Source organism: Electrophorus electricus, unplaced genomic scaffold (assembly GCF_041902795.1).
Source record: "Electrophorus electricus isolate QZ-2024a unplaced genomic scaffold, ASM4190279v1 Scaffold131, whole genome shotgun sequence".
Lineage (NCBI taxonomy): Eukaryota > Metazoa > Chordata > Actinopteri > Gymnotiformes > Gymnotidae > Electrophorus > Electrophorus electricus.
In genome coordinates this window covers 116974-135670 of record NW_027658413.1, presented here as the reverse complement: position 1 = coordinate 135670, position 18697 = coordinate 116974, and the positions used below count along the sequence as shown (strand labels likewise).

The 18697-nt window shown below is 41.9% G+C and overlaps 1 protein-coding gene across 2 annotated transcripts in view; it reads left to right on the top strand.

Annotated features, from left to right (window-relative positions):
- The window catches only part of LOC145654547 (purine nucleoside phosphorylase-like), an 86562-nt gene that overhangs the window by 45754 nt on the left and 22111 nt on the right, over nt 1-18697 (top strand). Inside the window, exon 2 of one of the 2 annotated variants that reach the window (XR_014120765.1) lies at nt 17586-17790. The exons of the other annotated variant lie outside the window; for it this stretch is intronic. The gene's annotated coding sequence lies outside the window, so the exon portion shown is untranslated. The remainder of the gene's footprint in view (nt 1-17585; nt 17791-18697) is intronic. 2 annotated transcript variants of the gene reach the window in all.

Here is an 18697-nt window from a genome sequence, read left to right as displayed (position 1 = left end):
TGTATGTGTGTGTGTGTGTGTGTGTGTGTGTGTGTGTGTGTGTGTGTGTGTGTGTGTGTGTGTGTGTGTGTGTGTGTGTGTGCGTATGGGGAGTACAAAGTTAGACCACTTCCATTGCAATACAAAGCTAACTATCAGTAACATGTTTTTAGATGCCTAGATCCAGTCTAATACTGTCCTGCAGGCTGAATGTCAAATCTAAATGAGACTCCCTGCAAACTGATTTAAAAAGCAAGTTTGACCAGTTAGGCCATAGCAACAGCCGTGTCTCCAGTCAAGAGAGCTGAGCAAGGTGGCAGATGTCTGCTGAACACGACAGGGGGGAATCTTAAGAGAGGGGTGATCAGCACCATGATTGGTTACTGGATTTAACTAGAGGTCTAGGAGGAAAAAAAAGCAAGCTTACTGCCAAAGGTTCAACGCAAAGATAAGCCTTCTGCTTAAGCCTTCTGCTCTGCTTGGAAAAATCTAATGACAGCAAAGGATATCTGTTCTCAGGCCTGCATTATATTTAAATGCTCATCCAAATGCTTGTGGGGCAGTGTTAGTGTGTAGGCTGTATACAATATGTGCTTTTTACTTCCAGTGCAAGCATTGCCACCCTGATGACTATTAATTTAAGGGATTTTATGGTGAAAATGATTTGCCAGCCCCACATTAAAGCTTTGCTGAACTTCTCACCGAAGCATTGTACATACTGTTGTCTTTAGTTCAACATAAACCTCAGTACCCAATTTCATGCCAAGTTTACGTCTTGAGCTGGTGACTTGGTCTAAAAATATTAAAACAGTGCTCAGATTTTAGTCTGTCTAGCCCTTCCTTACAGTTTCATATTTGCTCTATTTAAAGTGTCTATGCACATATTTAAGTCACTGAGCAGGTGGGTGTGTCAATGTCTCATTGACACGCCCACCTGGTTGTCCTGTTACTGGCCTCTATAACACATGTCATATAACCACAGAAACAACATAGCAATCCTATAGTCTTATTATCTCAAGGTGAGAAAATGTAATTGTGGATATGGACATTTGAATACATTTAAAGGGCTTGTGTGTGTGTGTGTGTGTGTGTGTGTGTGTGTGTGTGTGTGTGTGTGTGTGTGTGTGTGTGTGTGTGTGTGTGTGTGCATATGTTATTCCCCCTCTGTCCTAACCCAAATTAACTATTTTACTATTTTTCAACTTGATAGGAGCATTAAAAGACAATATCATATTCACCTTTAGGATTAAGGCAAAATGTAGTTAGAATCAGACTAACTGCAAAAAAGCAGAGTACTGTGTCACCAGCTGGACCTGACAGATTTTCTCCAGTGATTTACATTGATGGCACTGGCTGATGGTCTTTAGGCCAAATGGCCAATCTTAAAGGTGGGGGTGGGGGGTGATTGGTTAATGGGACTTCAGTTAGGCTTCACCTGTGGTCCTGTATCTAATTCACACTGTTTATCTAATACACACTGTGAGTGTGTATAAGTGAAAAATACTACATACTGAACAAATTCCTTATTATAATATTAATTACTATATCACTTATTATTCATTATAACCAGATATGCCAAAAAGGTCTAACTGAATGTGCCTACAGTGATATTGAGAAGGGAGCAGAGGAGATTAAAAGAAAACAACTAAATAGCCAATGACAATGAAATACAAAGCTCACAATCACTATCCACTGGGACAGACACCATTCGACACCAGCCTCTATTCGAAGGACCTCTGTTCAAAACATCCTGTTTCTCTGGAATGTGTAGTGAAATGTGTACTTCACTACATTTTGAAATCTGAATATTATATATATATATATATATATATATATATATATATATATATATATATATATATATATATATATATATAGATAGAGATAGATAGATAGATAGATAGATAGATAGATAGATAGATAGATAGATAGATAGATAGATAGATAGATAGATAGATAGATAGATAGATATAGTTGACATGCATGAATTGTATGATTGATGATTGGGCTCAGTTACCACAATGAGCCACAGCTATTTCCTCTCCATTTGCATGCATTTAAAAATTGTATGCGTTAATTATACAAAAAATAACAAAGAGCTTGTTAACCCTCCACGCAGACATTCATCTCTCTGGAGACTTTTCTCATTGCCTGTCCCAGGTGTGTGAGTGCCAGACACGCTAGCTAGCATGTGTACTAGTGTGATATGTGACACAAAACACAGCAAATCTGTCAGCATGCTGTTAGCTTCCAACAGCAGAGCCTCTAATCAGCTCCAATTTCTTATCCAAACGGAATAAATGTTCAGCTAATTAAAGATACTATCCAGTAATGAAGCTCAAGCTAGTTTTGTTGGTAGCTCATTTTAAGTGGTAAATATGGTTCAGACAGTTCAATACCAACTTGCAAAGCTAAACTTGCTATGCCTTGCAGAGTGACTCAAAGATTGTTTGATCTGTTTAGAATCAGTGAGTGTTCATCAATACATTGATCTGCTGTTTGACCTACCAACTGCCTTGCTTTCTGCATTAAACTCATTCAAGGGCAGAGGGGAGGTGTCATATCAGTGAAATGAGACTTTTAACCATGAGATATTGACCATGTACTTTAATAAAAACAGTAGAGTCATCATTATCCAAGTCCACTCAGGGCATGCTTTACCAGAAGAGTCTTCAGCAGACACAGATCTTGTAACCTGCACAATCAGAAAACATCTGTCTCCCCATTGCATTCAATTAATAATGTCAAGCCAAATCACTAAGATCATCTTCCTTCTGTGGATCGAACTGTCAATAGTTCTCTCTGAGAAAGTTGAAAACAGTGACGTCATTTATAAATATAATTGTTTGAAGATTCATCCTTGATTTAAATCAGTGATTAACCACTGGTCCAGGGTGTCATCAGTGGTTTGCCAAAAAGTTTTGAAGTTGCTTGTTCTAGAAAATAAATTCTCTCTCTAGAAAATTGAGAAGGAAAACTGCTCGCTCTCGAAAATAACTGCTGTAAATTGTCTAGAAAAGGCATTGGGAAGGAAAGAGTTGATTCCAATGCATGTGTGTTGGGCACATGTGTGAGACACATCCCGCAGCAGACTTAACTTACATTTGGGGCCTCCTTTTCCCACTACTGTCCACATGTTGTGAAGAAGCCTGACCACATCTTCTGTACACTCCTCTCCTCTTTTCCTCTCAGATTCTCTCCCTCTCTTTTTCCCTCCCATTCCCTTTCTTTTTTCCATGTCTCCTCTCCTCCCTCCCGCCTCGGCACAACGCCTTCTGACAGCCCGCCTCAAATCCCATGATACTTATTTATCCCTGAGCAAATATCGGTGCTGAGCGGCACGGTAATTACCATTCATTTCCATATTTTAAAAAAAGGTCTGATGTGTATGGAGGAGTGGGATGCGGCGACTCGTGTTGTGTCTGTGGGCAATGGGCTGGCTAAGCAAAAAGGTAAATGTCAGGTTGATTACAGTGATCTGTGGCATGGTCTTGATGATCTTCCGCTTGTTTAGCCATCCAGAAAGAGAAAGCGAGAAATGTATTAGCCTTTGGTCAGCCTATTTGGGATAATTCTCTTACTAGCATGCCCCCTTTAGAAAACATTTGTTTTAGCATGTGAGAGGAACTACAGTAGATCACTATTCCATTATTTTGTTTTTCATTGTTCTTGGTGGTTTTCATGTTTTGATGTTCCAAAGACATTCTGAGAAAGCAAATCACCTGCAAACTGTACTCAGCTGAAAGCAATGTAGAAAAATGGTAATCAAGTTTTTTGCATTGATGCAAATAGTGTAATCATATTGACTCTGTCATCCTTCATGTGACTTTGCATGTCTTCACACGTCCTGTCCCACAAAAACACAACCTGTTATCTACATATATCCTGACCTGGAGCCACATGCTCTGATGTCATCTACTGCACTAAATACTTCAAAAAAAAAAAAAAGAATTATCACACCTTTAATTAGAGGCCTTGCTAAGGAGCCTGAAGAAGTGAAAAAGAATCACTACTGTTAAGAACCAATCAACATAATATCATAAAAACACTAAACTTGCCCTTAAGTAACCTTATTCTTACAGCATACAAATCCATGTTTCCATGGTCGTATCTACAATGGGCTCTCATAGTTAATGTTTCCCACCATCTGACCTCCTCGTCGAGGCCCAGCCTCTGTTCACCCTTCCTGGGTTGGAGATGTTTACTTATTGTCAATCACATATGAGGCCTGACCGAGTGGCTACGGGAGGCCTGGCTTTTTATAATGGGACGTCAAAAACTCCCAATGCTGTATGGTATTAAATAATGGATGACAGGTGGGCCTGATGTGTGATGGCAAAGCCAGTATCCTCTCAATAATGCAGCAGTATGGGGGTGGGGTTGATGCTCCTGTCCACTGGGAAGAGATTTACATAGCTTTTATTTTATTTGATTCATAGATGTGGGGGGGATGATCAAAGTCTAGCTATAGATGCCCCGCAAACATCGGTGTATCACGGTTTATCGTGATGCTAGCCATGAAGAGTTGGTTCATATATAATATTAATGAGTGTGCGTGGTGGAGGCAATGACTGACTTTATTTGACTGAGATTTAGCAGCTCATTTGAACAAAGTGCTCTTTACTGTAGAACCTTCTCACCACAGAACACCCTTGGCTTGTAACATCTCACTGAAGGCAAGTCCCTGGCTATTAATAGGAGATCATAGCAAATCATATAGACTTTACTAAAACCTGTGCAGAATTTCCGTATCCACAATGTTATAATGTGGTATTTCTAAATTATTAAGCAAAAAGCCTACATGGATATTATGTATAATACAACAAAGGTATTTTAAGTAACAGCGTCTTCTTTTCATGTGTCAGCTGAGCATCAGAGCTGAGACTCCTTTGAATCCAAACCATTTCAGGGAAATGGAGAGTCAGCTCACTGCCAAGACGCTGTTGACCATCTGCAGAGAAGAAATCCACAATAATCAACTTGAGGAAAAGATTCAGGAGTAAGCGGCTTTTTCAGATGCGCTCATAGAGGAGCTCCCCTCTCATCCTCTGTCAGAATCGGAGCCTTTGATTTTCACTTGGGATGTAACAGCTCAGGCAGCACTGCGACTTTCAAACACTTCCACGTCTGTTTTTATCACCGCATGCAGCATCATTATAATCAGCCATTAAGACAGCACAGCCCTGCTGTGATGTGGTTGGGTGGAGCAGCCTTACGTGCTACGCACAAAACAAGACACAAGCCTTCAAGAGTGAGGGCTCGAGTTTGTGATGCACCGTCTCCATGCTCTTGACTCTCCACATCTCTCTGAGCTCGTTGGATCTCTTCTACTTCTCCACAGCTCTTCTCTCCGAGCTCCTTCTGGACCTCGTTTCCTTCTCAGTTCTTGTAAAGGCTCTGAGATGAGAAGGCCCTTCCTTGTTCGGCAGTGTGAAACGCAAGTGGCTCTCGCTCTAACGCGGACGAGCAGCACCAATGGTTATGCCTCCCTGTGGCCCCTTTATATCCAACAAAAATCTGCCCAAATTTTATACCCCACAGTGCTCCACCACTGTGCTACACCTACTGCATGCACACCTGAATAATTCATGAGGTATCAAAGACAGAAGACCTCACTCTGATCCATTCTTTTTTTAAGCAAAAAAGTCCTTGTATTCCTTCCTTGTCCTGTGGTCCTTCCTCTTCTTGTGTTTCTTCCTCATGCCACCATGCTGCAGGTTGTGTGGCAGACACAGAAGGAATGACCGAAATTAGTCTACAATGTGCCACCTGCATGCAGTCTTGCAGTTTCTCTGGAGATGCAGCAAATGCTTGAGTTTGGTTTCTTACAGAGCAGTGTAGGATTTACCCAGTGTAAGTCCAGACCTGAATAAACCAGCATCTGATTTATCTTTTGTTGCACTGGTTAAATGCCGAGTCACAAACATCTTCTGTGGGATTGTCATACCTGTGGGGTGAGTTCAGTACTTGTGGGGTAAACCCAATAACGTTGCTTCTTTTGTCCTCCCAAGTGTAGACTTGAGAAAGCTCTGGGTCTTTCCTAGACCCTGGGGGTGAGTTTCATTGTCATCCCTACTGGAATGGCTTGGTGGCTGAGAAAATAGAGCTGTCTGAGTGCTAATTCAGGATCACAAGGACAGGGAGGGCATTGGCAGCTTGGGCCTAGAGCAATGCATACATCTGAGTCTGTAGCTTTTATAGGCCCAGTTATACCTTAGAGTTGACACTTGTCTCTGAAAAACAGTCCTTTATTAATTTTTTTTTTTTTAAGATTCTTTCTAAAATGTTGCCTTTTATGGAATTTTATTATCTCTATGCAGAAAGCACACTTTGAAGTGCAAGTACTTCGAAATGTAGTCTGTTGCTCTCTTGTGTAGATGAAGATGTATTTCTTGTGGTTTGCCCTTTTTATCATTCCAAATGAGTAAGGATGTAGGTGTGTATGTGTGAGCTTGCATGTGTGAAATTCATGTGTGTGTTTTGTATGCAACCACTGTGAGTCACAAGCTTAAGAAACAGATGTGAGACTTGAGAATTGTCCCATGTTTCTCTTTCTTCTTCACCTCTGACTTTCTTTCTTTCACACTCTCTCCTTCATTTCTCTCTTCTTTTATTTCTCTCTCTTCTTTTATTTCTTTATTTATCTCTCTTTCCTTTCTCTCTCTCTCTCTCCCTTACTCTGTGTTGTCATGGCATTTGTCTGAGGAGCATCTTGTAAAGCTTTAGTGGCTGGAGTTTATAAACTGGCGGGGGGGGGTGTAACTCAACCAGAAACACAACAGACAGAACCAAGATGAGAGGTTTCTAACACCCAACCTCCTGGAAAAAGACTCATCCCTTCCCCATCATTGTCTGTCCCCTCAACCCCACCCCCATTTATACACACACACGCACGCACGCATGTGCACACACACACACACACACACACGCACACACACACACACACACACACACACACACACACACACACACACACACACACACACACACACACACCTACACACACACACACAAACACACCCTGCAGCCAAAAATAGGGGGAGGCCCATGAGTAGGAGTGAGGAGGAGGGGATTTGGAGAGGAATTGGGGCAGATAGATTGAGAAAATCATGACAGCTGCAGCAGACCCTGGGTGGGTCCATGTTGTTAATCTATGCAGTGTCTTTCTCACCTAATTGTTCCTGTTTACCCCCCCCCCCCCCCCCCCTTCAGCAAAAGGGCTGTTGAACTGACTACATGCTTCTCTATTGAGCGAGGGCTGTTGCTACGGAAGGGCCTCCGACCACATGTTTACTCCTGGAGTGAGCTTGCGTGGTGGGTTACCACATCACTCTCCCAACTCCTCAGCCCCTGCTTCACTTGGGCACAGTGGTACACCACTAAGTGTGTCCTATATTCTTCCTAAATATGGTTATGAATTCAATTAAAATCAAAATAGGTATAACTTTCATGTATTACAGGGGCAGTGGAAGCTCAGTGGTTAAGGTACTTGACTTGGCCATGCAGTTGCGTAATAGCCTCATGGGTAATTGTTACCGCCCACTGACAAAGTAACAGGAGCTCTGGTTATCTCAGTAACATACACATACATGGTAACAAGAGCCCTGGTTATCTCTTTAACAGCCACCAATCACCGGAAAAGACAAACTTCAGCCATAAGCATTAAAGCAATAAACCTCAACCAGGATTGCACCATCAACAAACCTTCATAAGCACTCTTCACATCCTCTGCAAGTACTGTGGCAGACACGTGGGTGCGTCTAAACAACAGGGTTGGAGGTGACTGATATCCAAACTATCACTCTGATAAAGGGTATCTAAGCTTAGTGATAGAGTGTTTGTCTGAAAGTTAGGTATCAGACACGCCAAATCTTCTCTCATTATTTCATCCTCATTCCCCAGTCTGAATATTAGATGCTGGAACCTGAACTAGTGAATGGGAGCGTATGTGGGGAGAGGGGAATTTCAGACCAGTGCTCTGTTACAGAGACCCAGACCTGGACCAGACGTGCTTCCTCAACCAGAGTCATGACTGTAGGCTAGGGAGGTTTAATTAACCCTGTGCTGCTATGTCCTTGTAACAACAGCACCAGGGACAACTGAGACTGTGTCAGACGTCCGGTAACATCTGGAGTCATCTGCAGCACACAGAGGTCTTTAACAGGAAACATATTCAGAATTCTAAAAGCTATGAGTCCTGTTTACTTTTGTAATGTAAAAATTCATTATATGTTTCATTACATGGAAATATGCAGAAAACCATAGAGATTAATCCATACTAGGTCTATTTGCTTATGATTTGTTGACACAGTATTTAAGTTCTTTGTTGACATTTGTCCAAGATATTTTGAGCATGACAGATCTGCAGTGTTTCAGTCTTCAAAATCTGTTCTGCACACAGCACTGCATAGAGAGCACCACCCAAACCGAACGGATATGGTGCCAGCTTCTAAAAATATGTCTGTTTCACCTCAAAAGTCCTAGCTTCATAATGAAACCCCATCTGTTCTCGTGAGAAAGAGACAGCTTATGTATGGGAAGCACAGGTGCTGTGCTCTGCACACCCACGTCCTGTGTTGTGAGAATGGAAATCAAAGAATCATGACAGAATGGGGTTCTCTCTCTGCTTGATGTATTTAATCAAATACACATTTGATTCAGGTTCAGTACTGAGTTCAGTACCACAAACCATCAGGCCCCACCAAAGCGCTTCCACACAACTATTGATTCCAATGGATTCGTTGGCTTTTAATCATAGCTGGTGCAATGCCAGGCTTCTTGAGAGTAATGAATTATTAAAAAATAGAATCATGCACCCATTTGCCGATAAATTATTCATGGCTGCATAAAGTATGCCGCATTTGATCAATTGTGATTTCATATTGTCAGCTGAAAGTACTCTAAAGGATACTTCTGGAAGAGAGGAATAGGAGGAAGTGGTGAGGTTTGCTTTATGTTTTTAGAACACTCCCTTTCTGCAAGATACTCTACTGAACTTTTTTTTTTAAATCACCTTTGCTAATGAAAGGCTGAACACAGGGTCTATGTGTGTTTAATGCATTTTCAAGACCTTGACCTTCTCTTTGTGCATAGAAATAGCCTATGGTGCATATGAAAGCTTGACTTCCATAGTCAATGACTGGAAAATTTGCACATTCAACGCAACCATTACTCACTCATGTCACCTGAATTTTACAACAAAACTGGCCTATTTTAATGTATGGAATATATGCGCAGCCTTGCTATAGAACATTTTTTGTCACTAAGACACTGTGTAGTAAAACCTTTCCTTTAAGCAGTATATTACAAGGGTTTTGCTTGTTGTAAATTAGATTTTGGCCAAGTATCACTTCCATGGTGTGAGTACAATAGACTACAGGCAGCTTTACAGACATTCTTGCTTGCTTAAATTAGGCATTGGGATTAATACAATGGTTTCTGGAATTCTGCATGCAGTGAAATTGAGAAGCTAAAGATGTAGTGACATCTACTGTTCGATGTGGGAAGTCACCCAGCGCTAGGATCGGTGCTTCAGTGCTTCAGCCTGCTGCTGATGCCAGTGGACAGGGCTCGCAGCACCTTCTGAGACACGCACAAGCCGCTGCAGGCCTGTTCCATTTCAGATGTGGCGGGGCGGGGTGGGGTGGTGGAGATACAGAGGTCTGCAGTGTTATAGGAGTAAGGGGAGCTACATGGAGCTGCAGTGTGGGAATTAAAATGTGGGGAATGAGCGCAGTGGGCAGCAGAGAAGCAGAGTGTCATCGAGACGCAGCAGGACAACCCCCACGACTTTCCCAGAGTGCTCTCTCCCTCCCTCCCTCTCTGTCTCTCTCTCTATATATTTCTCTCTCTGTATGTCTATTTCTCTGTGTCTCTCTCTTTCTCTGTCTCTTTGTCTCTCTCTCTCTCTCTGTCTCTCTCTCTCTCTCTCTCTCTCTCTCTCTATTTCTCTCTCTGTATGTCTATTTCTCTGTGTCTCTGTCTGTCTCCTCAGGGTAGGATTAAACATCATGGGGAGCCAGGAGCTTCTCCCCTCTCCAGAATTCCTCTGATCTCTGCCATACATACTGCATAAGCATAAGCAGTGCACACACACACACACACACACATATACACACACACACACACACATGCACACACACGCACACACACATGCGCGCGCACACACACACGCACACAGACTCAGTTGCAGTGGGTTGGTATTCATGCTTGCTGATATATGCAAAATTATTTCAGCACAAACCTCTGCTGCCCACACACACTGACCCCAGGTTGAACTCCTTGTGCTCTTTCAGAGACTTTAATGCCATTCAAATCTCATCTATAATATGAAGTAATTTGTGAATTTATGTACTGCAGGAGATATCACCTGTAAGGGAATAACAAAAAAGAACAATAAGTATGTCTTTAGATATGTATATTATTTCACCTAACTTAACCTCTTTGACTCTGTATTAGATGGTCAGTACATTTGTGTGTTGCAGTAGACACATTCACTCCTAGTAGTGCCACGAATACAAGACCAGTCACCAGATGCCCCAACAGGGTTTGGTGTCTGTGAAGTGTTATCATCCAAACCCATTTTGTCATTATTCAAGCTGCCACTAATAAGAACCTTCCTTTTGAGTCCTAGGTGTGTTCAGTATGCAGCTCATAGCAAACGCATGCCAGTACATGAACGAATGAACACACACACTCACACACACACACACGTCTATTTCCACACTGCAAAAACAACTCCCTATCTTAGATTGGCGTGTCACCCCCCCGCCTCACCCAATAGTGTAACTAACACCACAGCAGACCCCCTCACAGGCATGAGGTACCAGCTAGCCCAGCCTCATCACTCATCTAAGAGAGGGAGACAAAGAGACTCTGAGACCAATGGAATCTAAGAAAAAAAGGCTTCAAGGGAAGACAACTTGTTCATGAGGTGGTGAAGTTACTTTAGGTTTATCTGGATATGTGCTGAGAAGGGTCAGTGGGGATGTGTGTCTGAGAGGGCATGCATATCGTCATAAGATAGCATAAGAACGTAGACCTGAAGACTTTGACAATTCAACCGAGGAATAAAAAAGTGTATGAAGTAATGAAAGAAACTAAGCCGTTACTATGAGGTCTTCCACCCAGACTTCTGAAAGCTCCCTCTAATGTCAGCAAAATATGTGGAACTTGAAAACTTCTCCTACATGCACACTCTATCCTTTACTGTCAGTGAGGTTTTTCATTAAGGCTGCATTTAGTAGCTTTGTGAAAGGTGCAGAGTTATCGGTACACAGTACCGCCAACTTCACAGTTTACAGGGTCACTAATGCTAATTCTCTTTCCAAGTAATGAATAAACTTCTGTTACCAATACAAGTGTAGGTCTCGTGCTCTCTATAAGATGTCCTTCTGCACTAGTAAATAATCCGCTGAGAAAAAAAAAACAAAAACATAATCCCCTCAGAGAGGAACGCTAGAAAAGAGTGGTAGCAGTATGTGAGGAAAATGTGTGGGGAGACTGATGTGTGAATGAATAATGTAGATTAACATTTTTTGTTAACTTACCAAACAGACAGTAATGCTGTACCAGGCCGAGAGACATCCCTCTTTTTTAATTGAAGGGGCACAAAAAAACTATAGGTCTGACATCTTAGAACAGGGAGTTTTATTTGTAGCAGAATTAGAATAATAGCCAGACATACACACCAGGGAATTACTCGGTACAATAGAATGATAGAACAGCGATAATAGTTCACAGGGAATGAATGGAACCGGAGAGAATAAATAGTATAATACAAAAATCACTCTTCCAAATAAATATGTGCTCCCTCACATTGTCATAGGCATGTTTCTGGTGCTGTATTTCCCCAATGACAATGGCTCTCTCCAGCAATTTCAAAAGCACAGCTTATAACACAGAATGCTACATAGTTAACACAGTTAATATATTTTCCAGCAAATGCTCCAAGTTCACAGCCATGTTAGCTGGCCTTAACCATGAATGTAAATGTACAAAGAAATACTAAATTACATGAAGAGATTTTCGAAGCTAACTGATTACCCTATGTAGTCATTACTGTAGTCAAATACGGTTGGTTATCAAAAGAGGCTAATTTTATTTTAGTGGATTTTTCACAAGATCTAAGTGGTGTTCCAAAATTTGCATATTTATTCGGATTGGTTAGTTTACCTACCTACAAACTACAAACACCTCTGCCATTCAGATACTGTAGCTAATTTTAAAATGTAAACAACATTTTCTAAAATTATGCATATTGAAGTTAGGGATTGATTTTAAAAAAACAAAAAAACAACACACTACTGAGATTTTAAAAAATCAAGGACAAGCCTCCTTTTGCCTCGTATGATAAACCACCGGTGGAGAAGAGTGTCCATGCTGCCGCCCTGATTCTCTGCACAGTACCAGGTTTACTGTGGCACAGTAACAGGATGTGAGCACAGGGAACCATGTCTGACAGCTGGGGCAGGTTCCCAGAATAACGAGGTCAGCCTAGCACATGAGTGTTAGTGTGTATGTGTGAGTAAGAACAATGTGGATGTGTGTATGAGGGAGAGAGCATGTGTATGTGTGTGTGTGAGGGATAAAGGGTGTGTGGGTGAGCCAAGATGGCACTGGAGACCTGGGGACCTCTGTCATCCATCTGCAGCCTCTGTGTTGACATAGTGCGAGAGATTACTCTTAGCTGCTAATCTGGAGTAGTCCTTAGAGAAGGCTCCACTGTACAATACACAGAGGAGAAACAATACTTTGGAGATGGGTTTAGGGGAAGCACTACTGAACGATATCCAAACACTGCAACAAGAGGTTTTTCCATGGCTTAAACACTCAAACAAATCTCCTGGGTGCTTGAAATAACAACATAAGCAGTAATTATCTGGCAACCAGGTTATTGATGTCTGTTTTCTGTTAATTGTTAGCACTTCTGAAATTCAAGCAATTAGTGTCCCATATTATTTGGAACTCCATCAGACACAATGTATTGTGCATGTATGCATGTATGTGGGTGCACTTGCCTGTGTGTTCAAAGTTCAAGTTCAAAGTTCAAAGAGGTTTTATTGTCATTTCAGCTATATACAAGTACACAACAAAAACGAGACAGTGTTCCTCCAGGACCATGCTGCAACACAAAACAACAGTGCAACAGACAACATGCTACACAAACAGTCCAATATAGTGCAAAATAAATAAACATTAAATAAACAATAATAAATACAGAACAGGACAAATGCAAAATGAGTAGACAGTGCAATTATTTAGTGCAGTACACAGTACTGGGAATATGTAAAGTGAGTTGTGCATAGGAGTCAGTGACATGCTACACTGAACATAGCAGTCACCGGTAGCAGCCAGAACAGTTCAGAGTATAGTGCTGGTTTAGTACAGTACTCTAGCAGCAAGTAGGATAATGTGCAAGACTGCAACAGGAGTGCATAGTTTATTTGTGTGAGGTTTGACTTCAGCACTAGTTCGATGCAAAACAATGTGTGAGTGTGTGTATAGATATGTATGTATGTATGTATGTATATATGTGTGTGTGTGTGTGTGTGTGTGTGTGTGTGTGTGTGTATGTGTGTGTGTGTGTGTGTGTGTATGTGTGTGTGTGTGTGTGTGTGTGTGTGTGTGTGTGTGTGTGTGTGTGTGTGTGTGTGTGTGTGTGTGTGTGTGCATGTGTATGTGTGTGTGTATGTGTCTGTGTATGTGTGTGTGACTGTGTATAAGCATGTATAAAAGTGCCGATTTTGGAATCTGAATTGGAATTGGAGTTAGCCAGAACACATTGGAGTGTTCAGTTTTCAGCTATGAACAAATGAACAAATTTGTGAATGTGAGTCAAGACTTAAATGTAGGTGTACGTGTGTATGTGTGTTTATTTGGGGAATGTTGCCATCTATATTTACTCTATATCCTGTATAACAGAAGTACTATCAGAATTGACAATAATGATTACTACTTATACGGTTTTGTGGGGAGATGAAGCAAGACAAATGTAGTCAAAGTCAAATTTATTTATATATATTTTTACAACAGCTATGGTCACAAAGCAGCTTTTCAAATGTCCAAGTCCAAGTCCCCAGTAAGCAAGCTAAGGGTGACAGTGGCAAGGAAAAACTCGCTAGAGCAATAGGAAGAAACCTTGAGAGGAACCAAGACTCAAAGGCTGGCTGACAATGGACACCACAATAGCAACAATATAAACAATAAGGAGCAGAATAAGTAGTGAGTGAGAAAGAAAAATAAAAATAAAGAAATATGCAATGTCTATTCTTGGTTTCTAAAAGTCATAGTCTGGTCTCGTATATTCATCAAGAGCAACGGCGAAGAAGTTGGCTGGGGTGGAGGTGAGGTGGGCCACAACAGGGGGCCATCAAGGGTTTGTGGGAGGAGGCATGGTAGCTGAGACGGGTTGAGGCTCTGTAAGAACATGACATCAGGGGTGGGTATGCCTCGTTAGAAAGAGAGAATAGATTATTAGGCATGTCCAAGTATGAGGGTATGTAAATTAGGGAACTATAATGTGCAAAGATGGAATCTGGCAGATCTAGCTATGGAAGCACAGCTAAAAGGAAAGAGCCAGAAGGAAACACAGGCATGAGGGCACCCTGGAAAATCAGCACTCTGCTGTTCTCAGTCAACAAACTTGAGTGACAAAAGAGTAGTGAAGTGACAGCACCATACCATCCCAGTTTACCAGAACTCTCAATGCCCATGTAGACATGGGGCTACACCTTTACCCAAGATGGGAAGTAGTTAATAAAATGCCTGACTGTACAGGTTTTCAGCCTAGGCTTAAATATTGAGACTGTGTCTGAGTCTCAAACATTTACAGGAAGGTTATTCCATAATGTGGGAACTTTATAGGAAAAGGCTCTGCCCTGATTTTCTTTTTCTTGGTACTAGTAAACAGCCTGCACCTTTTGATCTAAGCAGATGTGGTGGATTGTGACACATTAGGAGTTCACTAAGGTACTGTGGGGCAAGACCACTCAGTACTTTGTAGGTCATTAGAAGTATTTTATAATCAATATGAAATTTTACTGGGAGCCATTGTAATGTAGCTAAGATAAGAGTGATGTGATCAAATTTCCTAGTTGTAGTAAGAACTCTGACTGCTGCATTTTGAACCAGCTGGAGCTTGCTTAGACACTAAGTGGTACAGCCAGATAGTAAGGCATTACAGTAGACCAATCTTGAATTGATAAATGCATGCACTAGCTTTTCTGCATCATGTGAGGAGAGTACGCTCCCAATGTTTGCAATGTTCCTGAGGTGGAGAAAGGTGGTCCTATATTTATTGTATAATATTATTTACATGAGCTTCGAATGGGATCCATAATCACTCCAAGATCTTTAACTGTTAAAGAGGATGTGATTGTGAGATCATTGAGGTTCATTAAGTAATTAGAGTGAGGTTCTAGCCGTCTGTGTGCCTAATAGAAGCACTTCTGTTTTGTCAGGATTAGGAGAGTACTACTCCCAGTACTACTCTTATCTTATCGCTTCCATGACCTTCACACACACACGCACGCATACATCCCACTTCCCCTCCCTGTGTCACTTCCTTCCTCCTTACATACTCCTCAAACCCTACAAATACCTTCCCTGTGCTACTAATAATGACAGTTTCTAGTGTCTTGATTTGGGAATGCACTCCACATTTAGACAGAACGGCCTGGAGAAAGACATGACCAAGAGGCTACAGGATCTAACTGTTTTTGGGGCTCATCCAGGATTGTCAACTGGAGGTGAAATTGTCAATTGGAGGTGAAGTCTCTTTTACTATATTACGATTGACCTCCTGACTGGCAAACAAATTGTTAACCACTCCTAATTGTGTTTACTAGAAATCTTATATGAACCAATTAGACAAAATCTATTAAAGTCAGTAGTTTGTAACTTCTAGAAAACAGAAAAGGAATTAAGGAATTGATTATTCGATTGCTCCACTCCTCCTAGGGTTTGTGTTACAAAGTTCATTCTAATACCAGGAGGTAGAAATTGGTAGAAAATGTATGATTTGCTTTGTTTTAATGATTCATGGTGGATCTTATTTATTTCTGTATCCCTGTATGTGGTAGAGGAATTCCCCTATTGTGAAAACAAAGGGTATTGAATATGCAAGAACCAAGGCATGCCTCTCTATTAACATACCTGGAAAGTTCGACCCCCTTCTCAGTTTGGTACAAGGTGTGAAATAGAGAAAGTCCCACAAAAGGGGTCTACTATCGTATTTGTTAAACTTTTCGAGAAGGTCTGGACTGAAGAGGCAGGTCTCAGTAAGGATGACTGAAAACTGACTGAAAACTCTGAAACCTTACATTTATTTCCAAAAACTCAGCCACTGTTGTTAGATTTCATGTCTCTAAACTCATGATCCGCTGAATGATGCTCTGACTCATACTCGCAATTTGGCAGCCACTGACGCCTTCCCTAAAAAGAAGGTTAGATCATGCAATTGTGCATGCAATGGGGGATGGAAAATATTATTCGATCATGTATTATCATGTGATTCATATGTAATGATTCATATATAATCATGTTAATCCTTTTATTATATAATCTTATATGAATAGTTTAGTCTGCATACTCTGTCTCTGTATATTGTGTGAACAAAACGACTGTTGGAATGTTGCCTAACGACCTGCATGTGTCGTGACCTGCAAGTGTCGTAAAAAGGGATTAGGCTTATTTTATCTTGCAAACTGTGTCTGTCCTGGTGAGTGCTCTGGTACTGCAGGAATGTTCATCGCCATAAGGAGCAGGGAATGGGTAAACAGGGATACAGAGCACCCCTCTCTGGGGGTGAAGTCTAGGTATAAGGAGCAGGGAATGGGTAAACAGGGATACAGAGCATCCCTCTCTGGGGGTGAAGTCTAGGTATAAGGAGCAGGGAATGGGTAAACAGGGATACAGAGCATCCCTCTCTGGGGGTGAAGTCTAGGTATAAGGAGCAGGGAATGGGTAAACAGGGATACAGAGCATCCCTCTCTGGGGGTGAAGTCTAGGTATAAGGAGCAGGGAATGGGTAAACAGCATTACAGAGCACCCCTCTCTGGGGGTGAAGTCTAGGCATAAGGAGCAGGGAATGGGTAAACAGGATTACAGAGCATCCCTCTCTGGGGGTGAAGTCTAGGCATAAGGAGCAGGGAATGGGTAAACAGGATTACAGAGCACCCCTCTCTGGGGGTGAAGTCTAGGCATAAGGAGCAGGGAATGGGTAAACAGGATTACAGAGCACCCCTCTCTGGGGGTGAAGTCTAGGTATAAGGAGCAGGGAATGGGTAAACAGGGATACAGAGCACCCCTCTCTGGGGGTGAAGTCTAGGCATAAGGAGCAGGGAATGGGTAAACAGGATTACAGAGCATCCCTCTCTGGGGGTGAAATCTAGGTATAAGGAGCAGGGAATGGGTAAACAGGGATACAGAGCATCCCTCTCTGGGGGTGAAGTCTAGGTATAAGGAGCAGAGCCAGTCTACCCCTTTAGAGCTTTTGCTTCAGAGCATTAGCTCTCACATAGCTGTGTTTTGTATGTCCTATTTTCTTTATTAAATTACTCTTTTAATCACGTCTGACTTGCTGTTTATTCAAATTTCCACCACAGAAATTGGCCCAGTCGGCAGGATCAGCGAGGGGCACCACGCGGAGCAGCGGTGACTGAACTTCGAGGACGCTCCTCAGAGAGAATTTCTCGACTGAGCTGGAGAAAGAGGGAAACCCACAAGAATACGGGAAAGTACCTAACCAGGGAGTGATGTCCCGCTTGACTCAAAGTGGTGGTGTGCTCCGCCTGATCTAACGAACTGAAAGTAAGTGGTGGAAATAGTAAACCAATCGTTAAAAGTTCGAATATAGAAATCCGCCAGAGTTTGCCTGGGGGCGCGCCTGTGTAAGTAGCGTAGTAGGGAATACTAGCGCTCATAAAGGAGTCTGGGACTCCGGATTATGGGACTCCAATAGCCTAAAAGAGTTAGGCACACTGTGTAGACGTACAAGTGTAAGGGAAAATAGGCCCGGGCCGCCAGGACGCCCCATAGAGAAAGGAGGAAACTCTGTAAACCAGCACGAATTACTGGAGTGGAACTAATTTAAGCAACGTTAGAGACGTGATTAACAGAAAGAAAGAAAAAAGGGGGGGGGAGTCACCCGTACCCATATTATTCATATTATTTGGTTATATTGCAATCACATTTGTGCAACCCTTACCTACAAAAAAAATAAAAATAAATAAATAAATAAATGGGTAATGGGCAAAGTAAGGAATATGAATTTAGCAAAGACAAGTTTTCTAGTAGCCTGTTCTTCCAAATGAGTACAGACTATGGGGAACATGTAAATAAATATGTCCCGTTCTGGATTAAATACTATGGGTTTAATGCATCGGGGACCTTGAGTGTTGCATATTTACTTAAATTGGTTGAAAGAGTAAAGGTTAAACCAAGGGAGGCTTATAAGAAAGCGCGGAAATATTTTGACAAGAACAGTGAAGATATTCTGGAAAAGGCAGGCTGAAAAAAGACAGAGAAAGCAGGAGGTAGGGCATAGAAAAGGAAATAATGAAGTCTCTCAGTGTGTTTCCTTAGCTGATCCTGACCTCGATGCCGCCCCGCCGAGAGCCCCCCAGCTGATTCAACAGCCGCAAGCGCCAACAAACCCACCTCCATATCCTGAGCCAGGGACTTCATCGCTGACACCAAAGCCGTCTCTATATGACGA